At 39.9% G+C, this 12,166-nt stretch overlaps 1 long non-coding RNA gene across 1 annotated transcript in view; it reads left to right on the top strand.

The window, feature by feature from the left end:
• Nucleotides 1-9,607, top strand: part of LOC134637266 (uncharacterized) — a 63,716-nt gene extending 54,109 nt beyond the window's left edge. Inside the window, exon 5 of the long non-coding RNA XR_010095096.1 lies at nt 7,746-9,607. This is a non-coding gene — a long non-coding RNA (uncharacterized LOC134637266). The remainder of the gene's footprint in view (nt 1-7,745) is intronic.
• The last annotated feature ends 2,559 nt before the right edge of the window (nt 9,608-12,166 follow it).

Below are 12,166 nucleotides of genomic sequence, written 5' to 3'. Positions count from 1 at the left end.
AGAGATAATTGAAGACGCCGTATAACACAAGTAAATAATAGTATTGAATTTAATAGTAATATTATGAGTAACAGTACCATGTAACAAAGAAATGCAATTTGATTACAGTAACACGCAATGCTAAAAATGAGACAAGCATGACTCAAATCCTTCACCAACAATAATATATTTGAGAAGAGCAGTGTCAGCATTGTTTAGCGGGAACAAAGTCTGCAAAGGGAGGAGGCTGGGGTGCATGGATAGGTCAACAAAACACGAAACTATATATATATATATATATATAAACCTGAAACATACGTAATATTGCTGAATTAGCTCAAAAGAATGACTAGCAGTCAATCATAGCTGCATTAAGTTACTGCCTGTCTGATTTTCTTTGACTGTGTTAGTACATTTCACCACAGTCCACATTAAAAGTTCACTAAAGTTCATTTGATGTTTAACAGTGAAAGTAAGAATTATTTTCTGAAAGGTCTAATCAGCACCCCTACACTCTACTGTAAATATGTATGCTGTGAATGTCTGCTGTAAGAACTGCGGTCCCCATTAAAAAAGCTCTCTGCCCTCACTTCTTTATTCTTCTCCCCCTCTGTTGGACCAATCGCTTCCATCTGTGGTCAGTTGTAAAAAAAAAAAAAAAGTGTCAGAAAGTAATACAAAAAATATTCTCATATGCATATGAAAAATCATGTCCTGATTGTAGCCCTGAGAGATTAAATAGATTTATATTGACACTTCCCCACATTCCACTGACAAATTGGCCGTTTCTGCGTCGTTGCCAAAAACCTGCTGGTTACCTAGGCAATGACATTAAACGGCTCTTTACGTGTGATAAAGTCAAACAAAGATGACGCACTGTATCCGGCAACTATAGCTAAGGAATAGGAAGTAAAATGTCAAGCATTTCAAAAGGAAGCTGCTGTAAACTGTGGTTATGGAGACTATAACAAATCATTGCCCAGACCTAAAAGTCTCTTTGTTCCAGCCAGTCCTGGTCCTCGCTAAGTGAATATTATGGCTCTGAGTGAAGGAGGGAGGAGAGTTCGATGTTTTTTGTATATCCCTACTTGAGCCTTGTGTGTGCTTGGCACAGGGGCCTCAAAAGAGCGCAAAGAATAGAAGAGGCAGGGTCACAACAAGTATTCGGCGCTATAAGGGCTTGAACTGGCACAGGCTCTTGGCATGTGCACAATGCATGTTGGGATGGCAGTGTCCAAGAGCCTCCTGACAGAGACACAAGCAGCTTGGGGTGGAACCAGCATCTCAGTGGGGACACAGAAAACGAAGGGAGGGAGACAAGATCAGAAGCAGAGGGGAAAATTGAGACAGATTTTCTTGCAGGTGTTGAGATAATAGACGAACAAATGATCTAATTGTTGGAGCACGAATCAAGGATTGGAGTCCCTCAGATGGTTCGGGGGGGGGGGGGGGGGGGGGGGGTTGGGGTTCAGAGATCACAGAGAAAGCAGGATTTGAATTACAAAGACAGTCTAGATGACATATGCTAACCTAAAAACCATGACTCAGATGTTCTTTCATATTCACAACTGTGAAATAGTTTAAAGCGCACACATTTCACATCAACAGGCCAAAGTTTTCATTTATCCAGCTTTTTTCTGCATTTATGGTTTATGGACAACAGGTCCCACGCACTTCATCAGGTTGACATTTATTCTCTGAATAAATTACTGTAATGTCAGCAAAGAAATGTATGCACTTATCCATTAATTTCCTTAGTAGGATAAAGTTAGTAGTACTGTAACTTGCCATCATTTGTCCAAAATTTGTTATTTTCCCAGCTTTTTGATTTTTTGTGAGCATGTTAGCCCAGTGACGTCAAAGCATCATTGCACTCTTTTTATGTGGTCAGGCTGGGAATATTAGGGGAACTATCTGAGGGACTTTTATGGTTAGATGACTGAGCGCCACAGCTGGCCTTCTTGAGTGTTCAGTGGTTATACCTACCCAAACTGGTCCAGGGAAGGAGAACCAATAAAGCAGGATCCAAGAGGCTCAATGATGCACATGCAAAACCAAGTCTGCGCAATGTGGTGTTACACCACAGAAGAGCTACTGTAGCACAATGCTTGATATAGGAAAGGTATCAGGATACATTTCATTGTAGCTTGGTGTGCACAGGGCAGGAGCAGTGAGCCCGTGCTGACCTGTGTCCACAATGCAACAATCAAAAAGGGTCCACTACCTCGTTTAGTCATGATCTTTTTTAAATTCACATGCACACTTGAACTTTTGATGATGTCAAGGTTTGCAGTCCTGTTTTTCTATTGTAATTCTTTCTTTATTGTGTTTTATTAATTTCTCATCCTGTCAGATGGTTTCTCTGTCCCCTCCTGGAGGTTGAGCCGTACCACTACATCACTGACTATTCACAAAATGCTTGTTCAGTGCAGCATATTAGCACGTACGGTTTTACATTAAAGTTACAGTCCCATAACATAGAAACACATTTATGCACAATCTAATCAACAAGCTCCTGCTTTAAATTATTCAGAAACACCCCTCACCTCTATCCATATTCTCCGGTGAGAGAAGCAACGATATATTTGGAACATCACACTTTTAAGAGCGTGAGCTTCAACTCCCCTGGGTCATTTTCTGCTCTGGTCTTAATTGAGAGTGTTCTGGAAAAATCATTACTATATTAATGATTTAACACAAAGTAACTACCTGCTTTTTTCCAGGAGGAAAGGGAGATTTGCTTCGAATCAATACCCATGCACGCTCATTATAAGGGGGGTAAAGTTATAGTAATTAGGCAGACACCAATAACTTTTTAATGATCTTTGTTTTTAATTGCATATTATCGGGTTGCACAGTCTGTGTGTTTATACCCAAATATAAGATAATGGTGAAAGGAGAAGTAGATTAAATAGAGGAGGCACCTGCAATTTTTTTTTCTTTTTTTTGTTTTTACTTCAGCAGCAAGAACAGATAGTCTGCAGAAAAAAAAGGAGGACAAATGTGACCATCCCTTTGTGTCTTTTCTTTTGTGCATCAGTTTACAACTAATGTGCCCATACTGGCAGTCTGGGGTTTTGAAATATTTGTGAAATAACACTTCCCTTTCTGCTGTCTATTAGGCTGAGGAAGTGAAAGGACTGTGGACAAAAAAAAGGGGCACAAGGACCTTTAAGAGAAATCATTAATATTTCAGTTATATCATAGAGTGTTTCAATTAAACACTTACTGGTTAAGTAAAAAAATATTAATACAGTAACTGTTTATTCAGTCTGTTTTCAGCTGATTGCAGGCAGACGTGTGTCCCGCCGTTGATTAAAGGTATCATTTCGCCACTACAAAATAAAAGGCAATGAAAATATAAATTAAAATGAGGATAAAATGCAACTGCAATGGGCAGCCATCTGTTAGCTCTTAAAGGGGAAGTGGTATACTCGAAGCAGCGGAGGGCTGTGTGTCTCAGGAAGAATAAGAGAGGGAGTGGGATAAATGTGGTGATAGAAAGAGCCCAGGAATGCCAGGCAGGCAATCCAGGACTGCTCTGAATAAGCGAGTAAGCCAAGAGACGTTTTTCTTCTTCTTCTTCTTCCGCCCTTTGCCCCGCTCTGCCTCCCTTCTCCCTCCCTTCCTCGGCCTGTTCGCTCTGGCCGGTTCCCCAAAACACCGCAGCAGATTGTCGATCCAACGACTCCCTTGTCAAGTGATTATCTAGGAGCTTTAATGTAATCTTCCGCTCTCACGTACCATATTTCAATTACGAGTGCCATTGCGAAACAAGCTGCATATTCACTTCACCAATCGCCCCGCTGCTGCCTCAACAATGTCAACTGTAAAAGAACGCCAGCTGAAGGCAATTACGCATGTTTTCAGAGCCAATTATGATCGCTCTCACGGCGGCGGTTATGCCACAAGCAAGGGAGTGTTAGGAAATTTTTAATTTAATGACAATATGCTCATGGTAGGATTCAGCATGCGGCCCCCACTCCCAGGCCTGCCATTTCAGAATCCACAGAGGGAACCATTAGGCAGATAGGAAAAGATTATGGCCTCTCTCAAGGGCCACACTGGGAGCACAGGGATGGCCTCAGTAGTGCCGGGTAGATGGCATCCACTCATCCTCTCTGCAAGATCACAGCTGGCAGGGCCGAGTCCAAAGCGGAGAGGCAGGCTGGTTAGCTCGTCATCCAGTTTGGACTATGCCTGCAGAGGGAGCATAAACTCACACATTCTCACAGCAGACCGCAGGCTGAGAGATGCTGCGGAGAGAGATCAAAGTCTGCTCTGCGGGGCTTCCTTCTTCGACATTGCTGAGACACGGGCTTGACACCATTGAGTCTGAAAGCTTCTGGTAAATGGTCTTGAATTTGACATGAGAGGTTTTGGGGTTGTTTTTTTTCCAAAATTGTGGAAACAAGTTTACAGCTTTGTTCCAGAAAAAGAGCTTGGAGGAGTAAAAAGGTGTAAAATGACACACGTCACAGTAAAATATATATATTTTTTAAATTAATCTGTCAGTTACTGGTTATGAAGTAAATGACAATGTCATAATACATTTTTTAAAAGATCTATATTTTATGTTCATGTATTTTACGACAGCTGTTTTGCGTGCATGATCACACAACCACTACAAGCAAGAGGTTACAGAACAGTCAGGTTTGTATTCACCGTCACAGCAGCAAAATAGGTTTTACAGAAAGAAAGCATATTGTTCGTAAATTTGGGTTTTAACGGTTTTAAAGGCTCAATTGTTCAAAAAACAAAATGCAGGTTAGATCTGAGCCTCCCCTCCCTCTCCCAGTGGGATGTTTGTATAAAACCCAGTCAGTTCTCGGGGGTAGGGGTTGACAGGAGAAGACATCGCCCCAGTCCCTGGGAGATTGGTGAACACAACACATATATTAATGCATTAAATGTGTTGACTGTGTTCAGCCCAGAGATGTAGGAGTGAGAGAGAGCGAGAGAAAGGTTTGGGGGAAGAGGAGAAAAAAAAGCTGTTGTTATGTATGGTGTTGTCTTGTATACCGCACCTGGCAGTGTGTGTAAGGGTGTGTGTGTGTGTATGTGTGAGGTGGGGGTGTTGGAGAAGTGTTGGCCAGATTATAAGGCCTGTGTTGAGAGATGAGGGATGGCCAACTTGTAAACAAGTGACAAGCGTCCTGGATGACAATTCCTAATCCATCATAGTGCTGTCAGCGGTGACCGGCGAGGTGACGGACAGGACCCAGGAGAGGGGACAGCTGGTGCACGTCAGTCCACATCATAATTCGATTTTGCACATGAGCCGAAACAGAAGAAGAGTCGGAAAGAAGAAAGAACTTTCTGTCAGTTGCCTTCTTCTCAGTCAGTCGTCTCCATTTTCTCACCTCTGTCTCATTCTTCATCATTTTAAGGGTCTGAAATGATGTAATGTTCAATTATGGGGAGGAAAAAAGTCATGCCATCAATTTTGTAAAAGTTCCTTGTGAGTTCAGTTGAAAATCTAATCTTCTTACATATTTGTCAGCATTTACTAAGTGGCAAAAAACATTACTAAACTGACAATAAAGAATACATAAGTTTATATAAGAACATAATATGCATGAGGTTTTTTTTTTTAAGTCAACAGAGACCGAAATGTTATCCTACTTAGTGACATTATCTTGCAATGCAACTCCAGTGAACTGTTTTGTTTGTTTGTTTTTCAGTGATAACAGGAATCTGTATAAAGAGGTTGGCTTTACTCCCAACTCATGACATGATAACACAGAGCCAGCCTAGCAAGTGGTCCAGGCATCTGCCCCTACCCTCCACACACACACACACACACACACACGCACACACACACACACACACACACACACACCTACACACACACACACACACACACACAAACCAGCAGGGGGACCCAAGAGTGTTCAAACATCTCAAAATAAAGACTGATTAAAAAAAAATCTGCAGTAATCACACAAAACAAAATCAAAACATCTTGATGAATCTGTTCAGCTTGCAGCAGAGCTGGTGTGATGTAACTACTTACAAGTAGATTACAACAAATATGTCCCACAAAGTGTTTATTCATCTGAGGTTGCAAAGTGAAAGATATGATGAAGCTATGTTTCCACGACTAATTACAGCATTACATTAAGTGTCAAATGAGCCCTGAGTTCAGTCAAGGTTTGGTGAGCTAATGTCAGCTGGCAGGTAGTTAGCGTTAATTTAATGTTAGCTAGCATTAATATGAAAATAGCTACATTTGCCCCCTTTAAGATAGACATCTCTATTAGTTTTACAAAGCTACACAGATTTAAGTTGTTAACAATATACAAACTTTCCTGCATGTTAGCTAGATTATGTTGTATGTAAACCATAGCAACCAAGTATAATGGCAAAGTATAGCAGCAAAATGTTATTTATGTCATTTTCTCTAGTCAACTACTTTATTCAGAACAAAAACAATATTAGGAATCACAATCTATGTGTAATAAAATTACCAACCAACTTATAAAAAGAGGCACATGGTAAGATCTTAAATAGACTGTAAGTGTTAAAAATAAATCTGCACATCATACTCATTTTAAAATTATCCATAAATGAATTTATAGCTGAACATAGGACAGTATGTTTCCCAATGTTTTGTTTGCAATTCTCATGTCTTTTAAGAGAAAATTAGATTTTTATTTTTTACATTTTGAAAACTTGTAAAGATCAGGTGTAAACCAAACCTAGACTAAATATGAGAGATATTTGAGCACAGGTGTAAAGAGGCCTATGAGTATTAATCTTTCTTTTTGGCTGCTGGTGCGTTGATTTAGTTGCCCATGTTATGTCAAGGCCGTCATTCTTTTCTTAAAGACCTTGCTTCCCTGCCAAACCAGGATTTCCGATTGAGGGGTCTCAATAACAACTTTGATGTGGACGGCGTTCTGGAGGGTGAAGTGAAAGGCGCTAAGGAGGGGGGCCACACAATGGCCTGACCTTCCTACTGCATCTGCACAGATCACACTCTAAATGGTCACATTGATGCTGCTTCTTAGGCCTTTTCTGGGAGCCCTGATGGAGCCAACACTGGTGGACTGGGACACAGCAAAGCCTGGGCACCTGCCAAAAGACAGGGACAAATTGATTGAGACCAAGCTAGCTCTTACTGCATTTAACCCCTGCTCCAGCACCAGTTGGTCCTTTTAAATCACCACATAAGAAAACAGAAAAAAAGAAGCCTAAATGGAGCTGCTGCTGCTGCTAAAACATATCCCTCTTTAAATTTACTTTTCATTGTTTTCCATTTCAATTTTTCTTTGTTATTATTGTTGCCTGCTGATTGTATTCACTTCTGTTTTTACTCTATTTGTTAATTTCTATTTGGTTACATTTTCACTCAATTACTGAAAAAGTTGGCCTTCAGTCTTTTTGGCTCAGTTTGCAGGGGCACTTGTGAATAAATACAAAGTTGGAAGAGACTGCTTGCATTGTGCCAGAGGCATTGTCACTCGTAATGATGAAGGTGAAATTAAAAATCCCTATAAACCATGCTGTCTTTTACTTGAAAAACCAATTAAAACAACTGAGTTGATTTGCCATCCACTAAAACTACAAAAGCCTCCATCCTGTTAGTGTAGTGGGGTAATACTACAAAGTCTGCTGCATGCTTTACCGCTATTTTCAGTAATGCTACACTGGAGAACAAAAGGGGGCGGTTATGTGTTTAAATTCTTAAATGCAAGCAAAGTTCTAGTCATATGCTTTCATTTTATATCAGTATCAATAAATGCACTGCTTTCTTTCCACAGAGGGACACAGTTTTCCACCCTCAGATGTCTCGCTAGTACACATAAGGTCACCACAGAACAAGAGTGGGAAGAATCTGGGAGCAAAAGGCAAAATGGTTTGTGTCGATTTAAGCAAGAGGGTAATAGGAGGAGTGGGAAAAAAATCAATAACAACATAAAATTGATTTAGTGCGTGTCATAAAACATAAGTAAGTGCTCTGAGATGGAGAAAACTGGAGTCTCAATTTAATCTGCGCAAAAGCTGCACTGTACAGATGAAGTGATGTCAAGAGGGAGAAAGATAGGAAGAGGCTAAAGGAGAGTGGGTGGGAAGAAAGAAGAAAAGCAGGAGGGAGGACAGAGTAGCTCACAAGATAGAGGGAGGAAGATACAATAAAATCTAAAAGACAGACACTTAATTGTCATATTAAAGACTCTTTCCAGTGCTCGGCAGAGTGGAAGGTTAGCTCCCATTCATCATCTCGCTAACAGCCGCCTGAATGAAATCACAATTAAAATCTGCTCAGTATTGTCCCTGGGACGTTTCGCGAGCATTAATTTTTTCCCATTGATTCTCTACCCCCCATAAATCAGAAATGTTGCAGCGCATGTAATGGTTTATGGAGAAGGGATTATGGTGTTATGAAGCTAATGTAGCAGAACCGTCTCATTTACACACAGCCTCCCTGGCCAGCTTACAGGGGATGGAGTTATTACACTATTACACAGCCTATCACAAACACAACACACTGACGCTGTTTAAACGATACGTTTAATTGGACAGTACTGTAGATTTACAGCTTTTATGATCATAACAGCATTGTGTTTTGAGGATTCTGTTCATTTGCAGCACAAAAGTGCAGTAGGAGAAGATTACAGCATTTGTCGCAGAAACCAGTGATTCTCTAAACATCTCAAAGCCCTGATCAGTTCCTATATATAATTTTCCAGTATATGGTTCTATGGTGTAGACTTTTACATCCTTAAAAGACAAATCCAAGCATTGAAGTTTAGTTTAGTCTGAAAAAGTTTTGCTCTGCCATTCCTAAGTTGACTTGAGGCTATTAAAAAAATAATAAAGTAAAGGAGAATATTAAATGCCGTAATATAAAATAAAAGGTAGAAGAAGACACAATAAAATAAACAGATAGTTTTAAAGTAAGTAAATAATAATAATTAAATATAATTCTCAACAGATATCTCCCTCACAAATAAGAGCCAGTGAGGCTGCTAGCTAGCTAGCTAGCTGCCCGCTAGGCGTTATCTCAGCTTCTTTTAAACATTCAGCAGGACCTCGTCACTGTGTTTGCAGTGGGTTTTTGTTTTACACTTCAATTATGTGATTTGTAATTAATCTGTCTCCATTCTTGGTTAGTGGTACTCTGGTATTTTTTTTATGAACATGTTAGACAGTGCTTTTGCGCTCCCTGCTAACCATGCTTGCTGATTAGCTAATAACATAGCACACCCCCGCCTTCTGTGTAAATGTAATCAATTCAGTCTAAATGCTAAAATAAAGGCTTCAATACAAGGTGACAAGATGACTGGTGAAAGCACAGTGGCTACATCCATCTTTTAGATATAGTTTAAGACAGAGCGCAGTCGTTAGTGGGAATAATGCACAGCATTATTATTATTTGCAAGCATCTGGTCTTTGTCTGAAATCATTTTCTTGTCCAGTCATTTGCTGCCTTACCTATTTTGCATAATAATTTAATCTGCTGTGAGCAGCAAACTGTCATTATGAAGGTGCATGTGATTTTTTTTGTCATTACTGACAGGTGTCATGTCATGCAAAGCTAATTTGGTTCTACAAATTACACTGCATTGTATCGTAGAACTTTTAGTTTGTGTTAATTGCATGCATAAATTTCCCACTCATTTTGGACACTCAATAAATACTATACCATCTTTATCGTTTACAGCTGTGTCTTCCTAAGTAATATGAGCCTTGTAAAAGAACATGGGTAAATGCAACAGAATTGTCACTGTATTCTCATAGCACATTGTTATATTGTTGTTTTTTTTTAATGGCTTGAGCCCATCAGCAATCCAAAATCCATAACTATCATAGTTCATTCTGAGGGAGTTAGATCAGAATGAACTACCCAAACATCACATCATCGTCACATAAACTAGTCCTGACACCAGCTAAAAAGGGAGATGGATCATGTGCTGTAGCTTTTTGATGCTGGAGAAGTTTATATTTTGATGAAGCCCTTAACTCATAGCTAGAACACCATCACCACCAGACATCTCTATACAGTGAACACACATATACACACACACGCGCACACATAGAAACACACGCACTGCTTTTCCAACAGTGGTAATTGTATCTTCAGCATCAACGGCTTAACAGGACCAAATCATAGCAAGTACCTCTTGGCTAAAGCAAACCACTTCTACTAGATGAAGTGCATATGTCTGCCTTTGTGCAAAGATGGCCTAACTGCAGTTTAACTTTATCCTATAACAATAGAAATGATATATACAAGCAGAAGTACAATGACCTTTCGAATTTCAATATGAAGATGAAAAGCAGCAAGTCTCTTTGACAGGCTGCCTCACAGCCAGTGTCTACATGTAAAAATGATGTATGTAAAGAGAAATATCCATAAGTGCCATGGCCTGCAGTCTTTCCCATACATGGCTTTTACTGAGCCTGGCGACATGTTGAAGGCACTGTATGCAACGACATGAATGACAGCTTTACAGTGTGCATAAAACTTCTCTGTAGAGAGAGGCACACGGTTATACTGCCTGGTGTCTCCAGCTCTTAAGAAAACAGCATCAGGAAGCTTCTGGTATTAATGTGCAGACTGGACACTTAAACAGGGAATCAGTGCCATCTCTGCACAGCTCACGCATTCGTTCATTTACAAATTAGTGCTTTTACCGAGGATTTTAATGACTGAAATGATGTTTATTTTACTTGTTTTTTCACTTATTAATGTAAACAGCCCTTAGTATAACACGATTTCCCCAGTATTTATGTAATCACAAGAACGATAGATCTTCATCTGGAATTTAGCACTCTTAAACTTGTGCAGAGTTAGTTGAACCGGCCAGAAAGTCCAGCAGGTGGGGAACTGGTTCCTGCACCAACATGGTAAGTTCTGCAAGGCTGTAGAGAAGAACGGGGACTACTGTTGCATTTAGGCTGCAGTTGTTGGACTCACTGGAGAAGCAACTGTAAGACAAGGTCTGCCACAGGATATGATAACACAAATTCAACAAAAGAATAAAGCACAAAATTCCAAACCATACAAAAATTATTTATAAGATGGCACAAAACACAATATGTGTAGTGGTAGTGCTTCTTTCATCACTGCAATTAAGTTAAAGGACTTTTTCTACACAGAACGAATCTTGTTTAGCTTGAAACATCAGCTCTAACAATATCTAATGTAATGGTGTAAATGATTAAAAAAATCTTGCTTGGTAAATGTAAAAAGGCAGTGGTAAGTGGAATATAATTAAAGCCCTTGAATTAACTCAATCACATATGGTGACTTTTAAGTCTGTCGGATTTATAAAAAGATGATTGAATTGCCTTCTAAGGAGGGGAAATAAAGATGTCACACTTTGAAAGACACTACGTGCGTAATTACTAATCAAAGCTGTCGAGCAAAGGAACAGAGAATTCGATTGCCTCGAACTTTAACGGAATCAAACTGGTTCAAAATCATAAGCCTATAATTCTTCACGTCTAACAAGGTATTCATTTCATAAATGGCACTGAAAAGTAACATGTTGTACCCCAACAGACACATCAAACATCCACATTTTCACTTTGTACTGACTGATCCCGGGACTACAGAATAATGAGGAGCCTAGAGAAATCTCAGGAGTAATGTAGAACTTGTACAGCAGATAAACAAATCATTTGCTCTAATGCGTACGTTATCTAAGTAATGATACGGCCGTGAATAATGTTATTTGACAACAATAAATGGCTACTTGATAAGAGGACCGGGGATTTACAGTGTCTGTGGGGACAAACATGATAGCAGTGAAATAAATGCATTCTAAAGCACAACGCTGTAATTCAATCTTTAGTGAAGATCTTTACGGTGCAGCCGGGGCTTCCACCGTCAGCTGCAGTCTGCCATAGAGCATCACATCTCCCAGATAAATTCTCAAGACAGTCTGTGAAACGCTCCCATAACCAGTGACACGAGATGATTTCCCGCCTCTGACAAGCCCCAGTATTGAGTATGATAACACTTACTTTGTCTTCATCCTTGGCTGGAGTATAATATCAATCCGTTTGATGATCCAGCAAACCGAGTCGAGCACTTGTGTATCAATCTTCATACATCGCTGCCTAGTGTCTAACAAAGAGGCCAGAATGGGATCATTCAATCACTCCTGGGTTGCGCTCTGTTTGGTACACTTGGCCTTCTTTACAGCTCAAGTTTTTCACTCTCTGTGAGCAT

The sequence above is a fragment of the Pelmatolapia mariae genome, linkage group LG10_11 (genome assembly GCF_036321145.2).
Source record: "Pelmatolapia mariae isolate MD_Pm_ZW linkage group LG10_11, Pm_UMD_F_2, whole genome shotgun sequence".
NCBI lineage: Eukaryota > Metazoa > Chordata > Actinopteri > Cichliformes > Cichlidae > Pelmatolapia > Pelmatolapia mariae.
Note: the sequence above shows the minus strand (reverse complement) of the source record. Positions and strands in the feature narration are given on the sequence as shown.